The 11,671-nt window shown below is 38.9% G+C and overlaps 1 long non-coding RNA gene across 1 annotated transcript in view; it reads right to left on the bottom strand.

Annotated features, from left to right (window-relative positions):
- Positions 1–438: 438 nt before the first annotated feature.
- LOC146396793 (uncharacterized) overlaps positions 439–11,671 on the bottom strand; it is a 41,312-nt gene continuing 30,079 nt past the window's right edge. The window contains exon 4 of the long non-coding RNA XR_014827834.1: positions 439–4,544. This is a non-coding gene — a long non-coding RNA (uncharacterized LOC146396793). The remainder of the gene's footprint in view (positions 4,545–11,671) is intronic.

Here is an 11,671-nt window from a genome sequence, read left to right as displayed (position 1 = left end):
AGACTGCAGAGAGGGAAAGGCAGAGGAGGTCATCCATGGTCATTAAATGCCTCCTGGAGGTGTTTCTGCATCAACCCAGACTGAGTTCTTCCTTCTCGTCAGTCTGTACCCCCAGCCACTGGGAACCTCACAAAGTTTAGTTTCTCCAAATTCAGTTGCTTTCTCCTGAGTCCAATCAAGTGGACTATATACACATAGCTCAGTCAGCTGCTTCATCTTTGTGCTCCTGCTCCACCAATGGCCACATTCCCACTTTGTACCCCCTTACTGTCCTACTGCCCCTTTCCCCAAGCCCTTCCCACAGTAGAGAATGGTTTGCATTGTCCAGTCTCAGTTGGGCTGGAACCTGACTTCCTGTGCATCACTCTGTCTCTCTTGCCAATATTTTGACTCAGATTTGGATTCTCTTTGGCCTTAACAGAATCACATACTTGCTGGTTTCCATTTTGTATTATTTCCTTTATTCTGCTTAGGGACTTGTTGTTGTTGTTCTTTGTTTTTATTAAGGTAGAGTTGATTTACAATATTGTATTAGTTTCAGATATACAACATAGTGATTCCATTTTTTTTAAATAGATGACACTCCATTTATAGTTATTATAATATATTGGCTCTATTCCCTATGCTCTGCAATGTATCCTTGCAGCTTATTTATTTTCAATAATCTCTCATAGATACACATTTCTCAAGGATCTTCTCCTACTTAAGCAGGACAACCATGTTGCACTGAGAATATTACATAAAAATCCTGTGCTCTTTTCTGGGAAAAAAAGATGAACATAACACCTGCTCTGCAAGGCTCTGTAAATCCCCCTTACCTAATACCTCTTAGGACTGGAATCCCAGCAGAATTCTTACTGTTTGTGACAATTGTCCACAGTCACTCACAGAAGCAGGCTGAGCCACCATACTAAATTTGCATTCTTGGGACCCTTCCAGTCCCCCAAGAATGAAATAAGTCATTCATGCCCCTCCTTTCTTCCATCATTCCAGGGATTCACTTTCCATTATGCTATACAATAAAATCAACCAGCAATTTCTTAGAAAATACTACCTATTTTCACCAGCTGGCAGCTGCCACCAGGTTAAAAAACCATCTGAAAACCCAGAGAAAATATCCACTTATCTCAGAGATTGCAATTACTTGAGGGACTCTTTCCCCCAAGTTTTCAGGTTCTGCTTTAAAAAATGTCTTCAAATCTGATGCACCTAGTCTGTGACACTTTTTTCAGACATTCTTGGATTCATCATACAACTAAATTACAGTGATTCTTCACTGCAAAAAATAATTTACCAAAGAAGTAAATGCCTGCACTGTAGTTTTTTAATGGCCTTGGGTAAAAATTTATCAAAAATGACTCTAAGTTTTCTAATAAGAAAACAATATTTTGGAAATTAATAGTTGCGCTTATGCAAATACTTTTGTTTATACCTGCAGGCTTTGTGAAATCATTTTTTAAAAGACTTTATTTTTTGAGAGTAGTTTTAGGTTCACAGCAAAAGTGGGCAGAGGAGTTCCCTGGTGGTCTAGTGGTTAAGGACTTGGCTCAGAGTTGTCACTGATGTGGCTCGGGTTTGATCTCTGACCTGGAAGCTTCTACATGCCGTGGGTACAGAGAAAATGGGCAGAAAATAGAGTTCTCATATACCCCTGTCCACCACATGCACAGCCTCCCCCATCATCAGCCTCCTCCAACACAGAGAGTGGTACATGTGCTTCAACTAATGAACCATCACTGACATTGCAATATCACCTGAAGTCCAGAGTTTATATTAGGGTTTACTCTCGGTGTTCTACATTCTATGCGTTTTGACAAATGTATAATGACAAGTATCCATCCTTAGAGTATCATACAGAATAGTTTCACTGCCCTAAAATCCACTGTGTTCCACCTATTCCTTCTTTTCTCCCCAGTGAAGTCATTTTCTAGTAAACTTACTATCCTGAGGTTTATGTTACAAATGAAAAAGTCTATATATCAGCCAGAAGTCATTCTAACCATGCAGATTAAAACAAAAATGAAACATCAAATTGGGGGGATTGTCTTTTTTTAGGGCTGTACCCACAGCACCTGGCGGTTCCCAGGCTAGGAGTCTAATTGGAGCTGTAGCCCACAGCCACAGCACCATGGGATCTGAGCTGCGCCTTCGACCTACACCACAGCTCACAGCAACGCTGGATCCCCAACCCACTGAGTGAGGCCAGGGATCACACTCTCAACCTCTGGTTCCCACTCAGGCTCATTTCCACTGCACCATGATGGGAACTCCCTCAGATTTGTTAACTTGTAATGATCTCTCTTCACTCCGTCTGCCTCACATGCTTTTAAGAGAAAAAAAAAAGATATGTAATTGTGTCCAGTTATCTTATTAAATATTAATGATTATTGATTCAATCTTCTGACCAAAATTGTGAGCCAGAGGGAGGGATTTTAAGTCTTCTGGCAAACCTAAGAACGAAGTCAAAGACAAGAAAAGCATCTGCTGCACTGTCAAGGTTAGGGAAGAAAATGAAGAGTCAGGACCTCCCTCAGGTAGCTTTGGGGAGCACCCTACAATTTAGACTTCACACATCATCCTGCACACTTACCTGTGCAGCAACCGGTGCTTCAGACCAGAATTAGCTTGGTATTCTTTGCACCTCAGCCTGCTGCACAAGGTACTTAAATGCCACCTGTGTTTCCTCATTTTGTATCTACATAAAAGCATAACTCTGATTTTTTTGGTGGGGGGCACACCTGCAGCATATGGAAGTTCCCAGGCCAAGGGTTGATTGGAGCTACAGCTACAGCCTACACCATACTTGCAGCAATGCTGGATCCTTAACACACTGAACGAGGCCGGGTATTGAACCCGTGTCCTCACAGAGACAGCATCGGGTCTTTAACCCACTGAGCCACAACAGGAACTCCTGATTTATATTTTTTGAGTAACAGCTGAACAATCTCTGAACTGTCCTGAAAAGTAACATTCAATTCATAATCATTTAAAATAGAAACCTACTGATGTGTTCTTGCTTGTTAGTTTCCTTGATATAGAGTTATCTATAAAGTAGTTACTTCCCTTGCACTAGAGTTAAGGAGATGGTGGACACACACTTAGCAGAGATATTCTAGGGGAGTTTAAGCATCAAAGGAGCAATGATTTTTAAGAGTTTTTCAATCCTGACTTTCAGTGCTCCTAAAAAACAGAGAGCTATGCCAAGCTTTTTGCAATCAACCAACAAAAAGATCTTTTCCAACATATTTTAGAATTATCCCTCCCCATTTTCAGTATAAGCATCGATATGAGCAACTCAGTAAATGACCCATTATCCCACATTCCCACGTTTCATGGTGTGAACTGGAAAGTAGTTATAAATTGCAAATTCAATGAATGAAGCTATCAGCAGCCATAGTTTACCACTTTTTGAAACAGACTAGACCACAGATGATAATGCTCAGGAAATAGGAATATAGGGTACATTGAGAAAAAAATAGCAAGAAAAATTTTATGACTCAAAGATCCAAACTAAAACAATAGCTGGTGTTTAGATGAAGGGAACTAATTATTGTGGGATTATTCATAAATGTCCTACAATCCTCAGTGACAAAAAGAACCTTGTGAGCAGTTACGATGATACAATGGCCCTGGCTGAGGACAAAATCATGGTTCCTGTTGAGTTTAACCAAAACAATTTACCAGAGACAAAGAGGGAAAGCGACCCATGAATGACCTTTCTGGTGTCCAGGTACCAGGAGAGTACTGAGGGCAAGCACTATATAATTGCTGGTTGAGACTCAAGAAGTAAAATATAGACTCACAACATAAGTATAATTTTGTATAGTTTGTTATCCAGTGATTAATGACTTTATCTCTTGGTCCCAATGCCACATTCTCAGAAACTGCTTGAGCCAGGTACTCATTCCAGAACCACCAGATCTGTATAAACGTGAATGCTTTTGTCTGAACCGTATAGATGAAAGTGGGCAGTTGCCAGAATATTTAGGAGAGGGTCAGGGAGTAGGGGAGTTTAAGCATCAAAGGAGCAATGATTTTTAAGTTTTTCAATCCTGACTTGATTGAGCCAATACTCAGGTTTCTTGGAGGATCTGTTTATGTCAGCTATTATTATTACGATAAGGACTCAACAGAACTCATTGAATACTGCTGACATGAAGGGGGAAAAAGAGTTGTGAGCAGACAGCCTAGTTCCTCAATAAAAGCCTTAAATGGCACAGATATTTTAGTTTCCCTGACCTTGTTATAAAACCAAAACACGTGGTGGTGGCAGCTCTGCTAATGCCCGGGAGGATTTGACGTTAGCAGGGATCATTGCAACAGAATAAGTGGCTAAAGAGGATCTGTAAAACATAAGCCTTGGTATATTTCAACAATCCTAAATAAACTTGTCAACTGCTAGGCCCTTCCGTTCATTAAGTCAGTTTCTCCAGCGATGGCCAGAGCATCAATCTCTGTAAATTCTTCCAACCTGGGTTTGTGGTCTGGGATAGGATTGTCATTTGCACTCATCTTGTATGCATCTTCATCACAACAAAAGACATCTGAAACAAAAGATCAAATATCATTAGTGATTACCCTTGGCTTCATTTTCCTCTCATGTTGGGCACATGAACATAAACAGTAGCAAAAACAATCACTAGTGTTTTTTACCTGGTGGAGGACAGCAGCTCCCCCTGGGAATGAGCACTGCAAAAGCTGCTGAAGCCTCATCATCTCAACTTTCTCTCAAACCCGCTTCTTTGTGGCTCAGCAGGAGGCTTAGCAGAGACTAGGTTATAATCAGTGGAGGTACATTTGCTTTGCTCCACTTTGAGATTTTTCTATGCATGTACCCTATACCGTGCCTCTATTTTCAGGGTCTTGATTAACTTTCCTTAGTGCCACTTCCCTATGAATCTGCCCATCCCCTCCATCCCCCGACTCCTATCCCCCGCCCCCAGCTTCTCCAGAGGAAAGGAAAGTAGCCTCTCTTCAAAGCAGCTCTTCAGGTTGGAGAGCTCTGATATGATCAAAACAAAACGAGGTCTTACTCTGAGGAAGAAGCAGCAGTTCTAAACTTATACGGTGAGGAAGATATTTCAGTCCACAAACCAGGAACCGAGGAAAACAAAAATATTAAAAGGGCTAAGTGAGGGTGTTCCCGCTGTGGCGCAGTGGGTTAAGAATCCAACTGCAGTGGCTCAGGTCACTGCAGAGGTGTGGGTTCGATCCCAGCCCAATGCAGTGGGTTAAGGACCCAGCGTTGCTGAAGCTGTGGCACAGGGCACAGCTGCAGCTTGGATTCAATCCTTGGCCTGAGAACTTCCAAATGCCATGGGTGCAGCCATAAACGAGGGGGGCAGGGGCTAGTGAGGAGGTGCCTCATGGCTCAGTGGGTTAAGGATCTGGTGTTGTCACCACTGGCTCTGGTTACAGCTGTGGCATAGGTTCCATCCCTGGCCCAGGAGTTCCGCATGCCACAGGTGCAGCCCCCGCCTCCCCCCAAAAAGGACTAGTGAGTTGAAAGCTGATGATGAGTAGAAAAGAAAGGAAAGTTGTGCTTTCCGTAGAGCAACTGTAGATAATGTTACTGGGATTATTAGGCTTAGCCTACAGCTCTTTGCATGAGGAAGTGGTCCAATCCAAGGCTCCTCATTTAACCAAGACCCTCAAATCAGACTAAAGTGATTTCACATTGGCTCTATGGTCTGGTCTTTGTGGAAACAAACTCAATCCCTCTCTTGGAGGAAAATAACTCCAGTTTAGGCACTCTGGATGCCCACGGGTTAACTTCGGTTAAATATAAACTCACAATTTTGAAAAAAATCACCAAGCACACAGGAATTATCTGTTCAGTAAAAGTCAGCAGAAACAGCAAATAACAGATTTAGGCCTCTGAGGAGTCCAACTACAGTCATACCTCAGAGATACTGTGAGTTCAGTTCCAGACCACCACAGTAAAGTGAATACTGCAATAAAGCAAATCACACGGTTTTTTTTTCTCTTGGTTTCCCAGTGCATGTCAGTTGTGTTTACACTCTACTCTAGTTGTGTTTACATTATACTATACAGAAGTGCAGTAGCACGCTGTCTTTAAAAACTATATACATTAATTACTTTATTGCTAAAAAATACTAACCGTCCTCTGAACCTTCAGCAAGTCATAGTAGTGACATGAAAGATCTCTGATCACAGATCACCAGAGAAAATAGAATAATACTGAAAAAGCTTGAAGTACTGTAAAAATTACCAAAACATGACACAGGAACACAGCGTGAGCAAATGCTGTTGGAAAAATGGCACTGATAGAATGGCTTGGTATTGGGTTGCCATGAACCTTCAATTTGTAAAAAATGAAATATCTGCAAAGCACGCTAAAGAAAAGCACAATAAAATGAGTGATGCCTGTATGGGATTTATCAGATTCTGAACATAAAATAACTATGAAAGACATGGTTAAAACACGGTCATGCTAAATGAAGACCAGCATTTAGAAGTGAAGAAACACCAAGGGACCATCAAAGTTGATGTAAAAAAGAACAAAAATTAACATTAAAAAATGAAAAATATAATCATGGATATTTCAATCTGTATTTTGAGATAGACTGAAAAGTAAACTAGATGCAGGCAAGAGAATTAGTTAACTGGAAAATAATTCTGAAAAAATGACCCAGATTTCAGCATAGGAACCAGAATATGGAGAAACCCGAAATGAAAAAAAAGGTAAGAGATATGAAATCTACAATGAGGAGGTCCAACAGATACTGAATGAAAATCCCTAGAGGAGAGACAAGAGAAAATGAAAGAAAGGCAATCAACAAGAATCTTCTAGAAATGATAAAAGTCATCTATCCACAAATTTAAGAATCACAGTGATTCTCAAGCAGGATGAATAAAAAGAAACCCATATTGGTGAAATTGCAGAACAGAAAGTCAAAGAAAAAAAAAATCTATAAAGAAGCCATAGAGAAAAGGCAGATCACTTCTGAAGGAATGACAATTAAATATACTGCAAGATTTCCTGCCGTGGCACAGTGAGTTAAGAATCCAACTACAGTGGCTCAGGTCAATGTGGAGGTACACATTTGATCCCTGGCGGGGCACAATGGGTTAAAGGATTCAGCATTGCTGCAGCTGTGGCAAGATCACAACTGTGGCTGTGATTCAGTCCCTGGCCTGGGAACTTCCATATGCTGCAGGCGTGGCCATAAAAAAATAATAACAAATAAATTAAATATACTGCAGACTTCTCAAAGCAAGGATGTAAATGGGATGACAATAGAATAAACAACTTCAAAGTGTGAGAAAAGATAAATGCCAACCAAGAGTTACGTACCATCAAACCTATCTTTCAAAAATGTGGGCAAAATGCAGAAATAAACCCAGACACCTATGGCCAATTAATCCTTGACAAAGGAGACAAGAATATAAAATGGAAAAAGGTCTCTTTTGCAAATGGTGCTGGGAAAACCTGACAGCTGCATGTAAATCAATGAAACTAGAACACCCCCTCACACCATGCACAAAAATAAACTCAAACTACCTTAAAGACTTAAACATAAGACAAGACACCATAAAACTTCTAGAAGAGAACATAGGCAAAACATTCTCTGACATCAAACGTACAAATGTTTTCTAATGTCAGTCTCCCAAGGCAATAGAAATAAATACAAAAATAAACCAATGGGACCTAATCAAACTGACAAGCTTTTGCACAGCAAAGGAAACCATAAAAAAAAAAAGGCAACATTCAGAATGGAAGAAAATAGTTCTAAATGATGCAACTGACAAGGGCTTAGTCTCTAAAATATACAAACAACTTACACAACTCAACAGCAAAAAAAACCAAACAACCCAAATGAAAAATGAGCAGAAGACCTGAACAGACATTTCTCCAAAGAAGACATACAGATGGCCAACAGGCACATGAAAAAATGCTCCAACATCACTATTAGAGAAATGCAAATCAAAACTACAACGAGGTACCACCACACACAGGTCAGAATGGCCATCATTAACAAGTCTACAAATGACAAATGCTGGAGAGGATGTGGGGAAAAGGGAACCCTCCTACACTGTTGGTGGGGATATAAATTGATACAATCGCTATGGAAAACAGTATGGATGTTCCTCAGAAAACTAAATATAGAAGTACCATATGATCCAGCAATCAGACTCCTGGGCATATAACCCAGGAGTCTTCAAAATCTTTCATTCAAAAAGATACATGCACCCCTACGTTCATTGCAACACTATTCACAATAGCCAAGACATGGAAACAACCTCAATGTCCACTGACAGATGAATGGATTAAGAAGATGTGGTACATACCCATGATAGAATACCACTCAGCCATACAAAAGAACAAAATAATGCCATTTGCAGCAACACGGATGGAACTAGAGACTCTCATACTAAAAGTGAAGCAAGTCAGAAAGAGAAAGACAAATACCATATGATATCACATATCTGGAATCTAACATATGGCACAAATGAACCTATCTACGGAACAGAAACAAAATCATGGACATAGAGAACATACCTGTGATTGCCAAGGGGGAGGGGAAGGGGGAGGGAGTGGGATGGAGGAGTTTGGGGTTCGTAGATGCAAACTATTACAATTAGAGTGGGTAAGTAATGAGGTCCTACTATATAGCACAGAGAACTATATCCAATCACTTGTAATAGAACATGATAGAATATGAGAAAAAGAATGTAATGTATGTATAACTGGATCACTTTGCTGTAGAGCAGAAGTTGATAGAACATTGTAAATCCACTATAATTAACGTATATATATATGTATTATATATATATATATATAATATATTTTTTTTTTGCTTTTTAGGGCTGTAAGCATGGCACATGGAAGTTCCCAGGCTAGGGGTTGAATTGGAGCTACGGCTGTCGGCCTATGCCACAGCCACAGCAGTGTACAATCTGAGCCTCGTTTGTGACCTGCACCACAGCTCACCGCAACACTGGATCCCCGAACCAATGAGCACGTCCAGGTATCGAACACATACCCTCATGGAAACCTAGTGGGATTCGTTTCCACTGAGCCACAAGAGGAACTCCAAAAAAAATTTTTTTTTAAATGAGGGCAAAATGAAAACATTTTCATATTAACTAAAGCCAGAGAGATTTTCTATAACAGATACTAAAAAGACCATAGACCATATACTTTCAAAAGAAAAAAAAGATTTCCAAAAATGAAAGTGTGAATGTAAGAATGGATGATGAGTATGAAAATCAGTAAGTACAAATCAATATAAATATATTCTGCATATATTTTAAATAATAACATCAATGTCTAAAAGAGGCATTTAAAAAGAGAATAATAGCAAGTAAATTGGAAAGGGGTGATCAGGTAATGTTCTAATTCCGGATCAGTATAGTGATTACATAGTGAAATTACTTTGTGAAATCCAGGTATAAATTTAAGTCTTTTGCACTTTTTTAGAAGTATATCAGTAAACATACACACACATATATATGTTATACATTTCCATGTTTATTTTTTAAAGAAAAGAATAACATCTGCATCTGGCCAATTTCAAAGCAAATTCTGGAAGTTCCTGGTGGCCTAGCGATTAAGGATTTGGTGTTTTCACTGCTATGGCTCAGGTTCAATTCCTGGTTCAGGAACTTCTGCATGCCACTGGCGTGGCCAAAAAAAAAAAAAAAAAGAAAGAAGAAAAAAAGGAAAATTCTAATCAAACGTGAAAGGAATAGATCTTTTAAAACTTTTAAAACCTCCTCTGGAAAATAAAAACAGAGGAAATAATCCTCAGTTCATTCTGTTAGACTAGTATAAGCTTAATAGTGAAACCAGACAAAGATAGTTTGAGGAAGGAAAATGACAGGAAGTATCACTCTTAAATAAGAGGTCAAACATCTCAAACCACATGTTAGCAAACTGAATCCAGCAGCATATAAAGAAGATGACCAAGTTGAGTATATACCAAGAATGTAAGAGTGGAGTAACACTAAATGATCAGTTAATACAATTCATTATATCAACAGATTGGAAAAGGAAAATCTATTTAATCATCAAAGGATGCAGAAAAAAAATTAAACTTAAAAGCTACGATTAAGGGGAAAAAAACTCTTAGCAAATCCATAATAGATGGGAACATCCTTTATCCAATAGAGTGTATATTCCAAAAATACTGCAAACGGCAACATGGATGGACCTGGAAATTATCATGCTAAGTGAAGTTAGTCAGACAGTGAGACACCAACATCAAATGCTATCACTTACATGTGGAATCTAAAAAAAGGACACAATGAACCTCTTTGCAGAGCAGATACTGACTCACAGACTTTGAAAAATGTAATGATTTCCAAAGGAGACAGGTTGGGGGGTGGGGGGATGGGCTTGGGGTTTGGGATGGAAACACTATAAAATTGGGTTGTGATGATCGTTGTACAGCTATAAACGTAATAAAATTCATTGAGTAATTTAAAAAAAAATGGGATATGGGCATTTGGTATGCTCACTGGTTTCCAAGTGTTATTGTAACCAGACCTTGCCAATGGATAGAACAAGAGAATATATTATGAGTTCTCCATAAAAAAAAAAAAATACTGCAAACGTACTTAATGCAAACGTACTTAATGTATCGTAAGACATCCTAAGATATCTTCAAGATAGTAAAAAATGTGCAATATCATTGCTACTGTTTAACACAGTATTTTGAGGTCTTAACCAACACTCTATGGGAAGGAAAGAGATGAGGGATGTATAATCAAATAGCCTATTGTCTGAAGAAAAAAAGAGAAAAATAGCCTAGGATTTTGGATGGAATATCTTCATATTACAAAAATATCAATTATCTCCAAATTAATCTCTAAATTCAATGCTATCCTGAACAAAATTCTGGCTGGATTTTTCTTGAGAAATTTGAGAGACTTGTTTTAAATTTTATATAGATAAATAGAGGTCCATAAATAATTGCTAATCTTTAAACAGAAAGGAAAAGAGGAAGAAAATTCCCTTTCAGATATTAAGACACACCTAAAAGCTATTTAAATCTATACATGTATGTGTAACAGCAGAAAATTGACAGAACATGGTAAGCCAGCTATAATGGAAAAAAAAATCATTATATAAAATAAATAAATAAATACTTGTTGAATTAATAAAAAAAATACAATTTAAAAAAAAAAAGGGAGTTCCCGTCGTGGCTCAGTGGTTAACAAATCCGACTAGGAACCATGAGGTTGCGAGTTTGATCCCCGGCCTTGCTCAGTGGGTTAAGGATCCAGTGTTGACACCAGCTGTGGTGTAGGTCGCAGACGTGGCTTGGATCTGGTGTGGCTGTGCTGTGGCATAGGCCAGCAGCAACAGCTCTGATTAGATCCCTAGCCTGGGAACCTCCATATGCTGCGTGTGCGGCCCTCTAGAAAAAGACAAAAAAAAAAAAATTTTTTTAAGTGGGTGATAGTAGCCAAAGAACAGATGAGGCAGAAGAAAGAGCTTTGAGATAGATTTGGATATAGATGGGAACCAAGAATATGTAAAAATAGTAGCACGGATCAGTGGAAAAAGGAGAGATTACTTACTACAGCATGAGTTGGAAAAAAACAATTTACTATATGAAGAAAGTTAAATTATTTCTACATGGCACCATACAAAAGGGCTCTGGATGGACTAAATATCTAAAAATTTTTTTAAATTTTATGG

The sequence above is a fragment of the Sus scrofa genome, chromosome 14 (genome assembly GCF_054392235.1).
Source record: "Sus scrofa isolate SSC_HxYL_T2T_F1_AM1 chromosome 14, Sscrofa_HxYL_maternal_Yorkshire_Landrace_v2.0, whole genome shotgun sequence".
In the NCBI taxonomy this organism is placed as follows: Eukaryota; Metazoa; Chordata; class Mammalia; order Artiodactyla; family Suidae; genus Sus; species Sus scrofa.
Note: the sequence above shows the minus strand (reverse complement) of the source record. Positions and strands in the feature narration are given on the sequence as shown.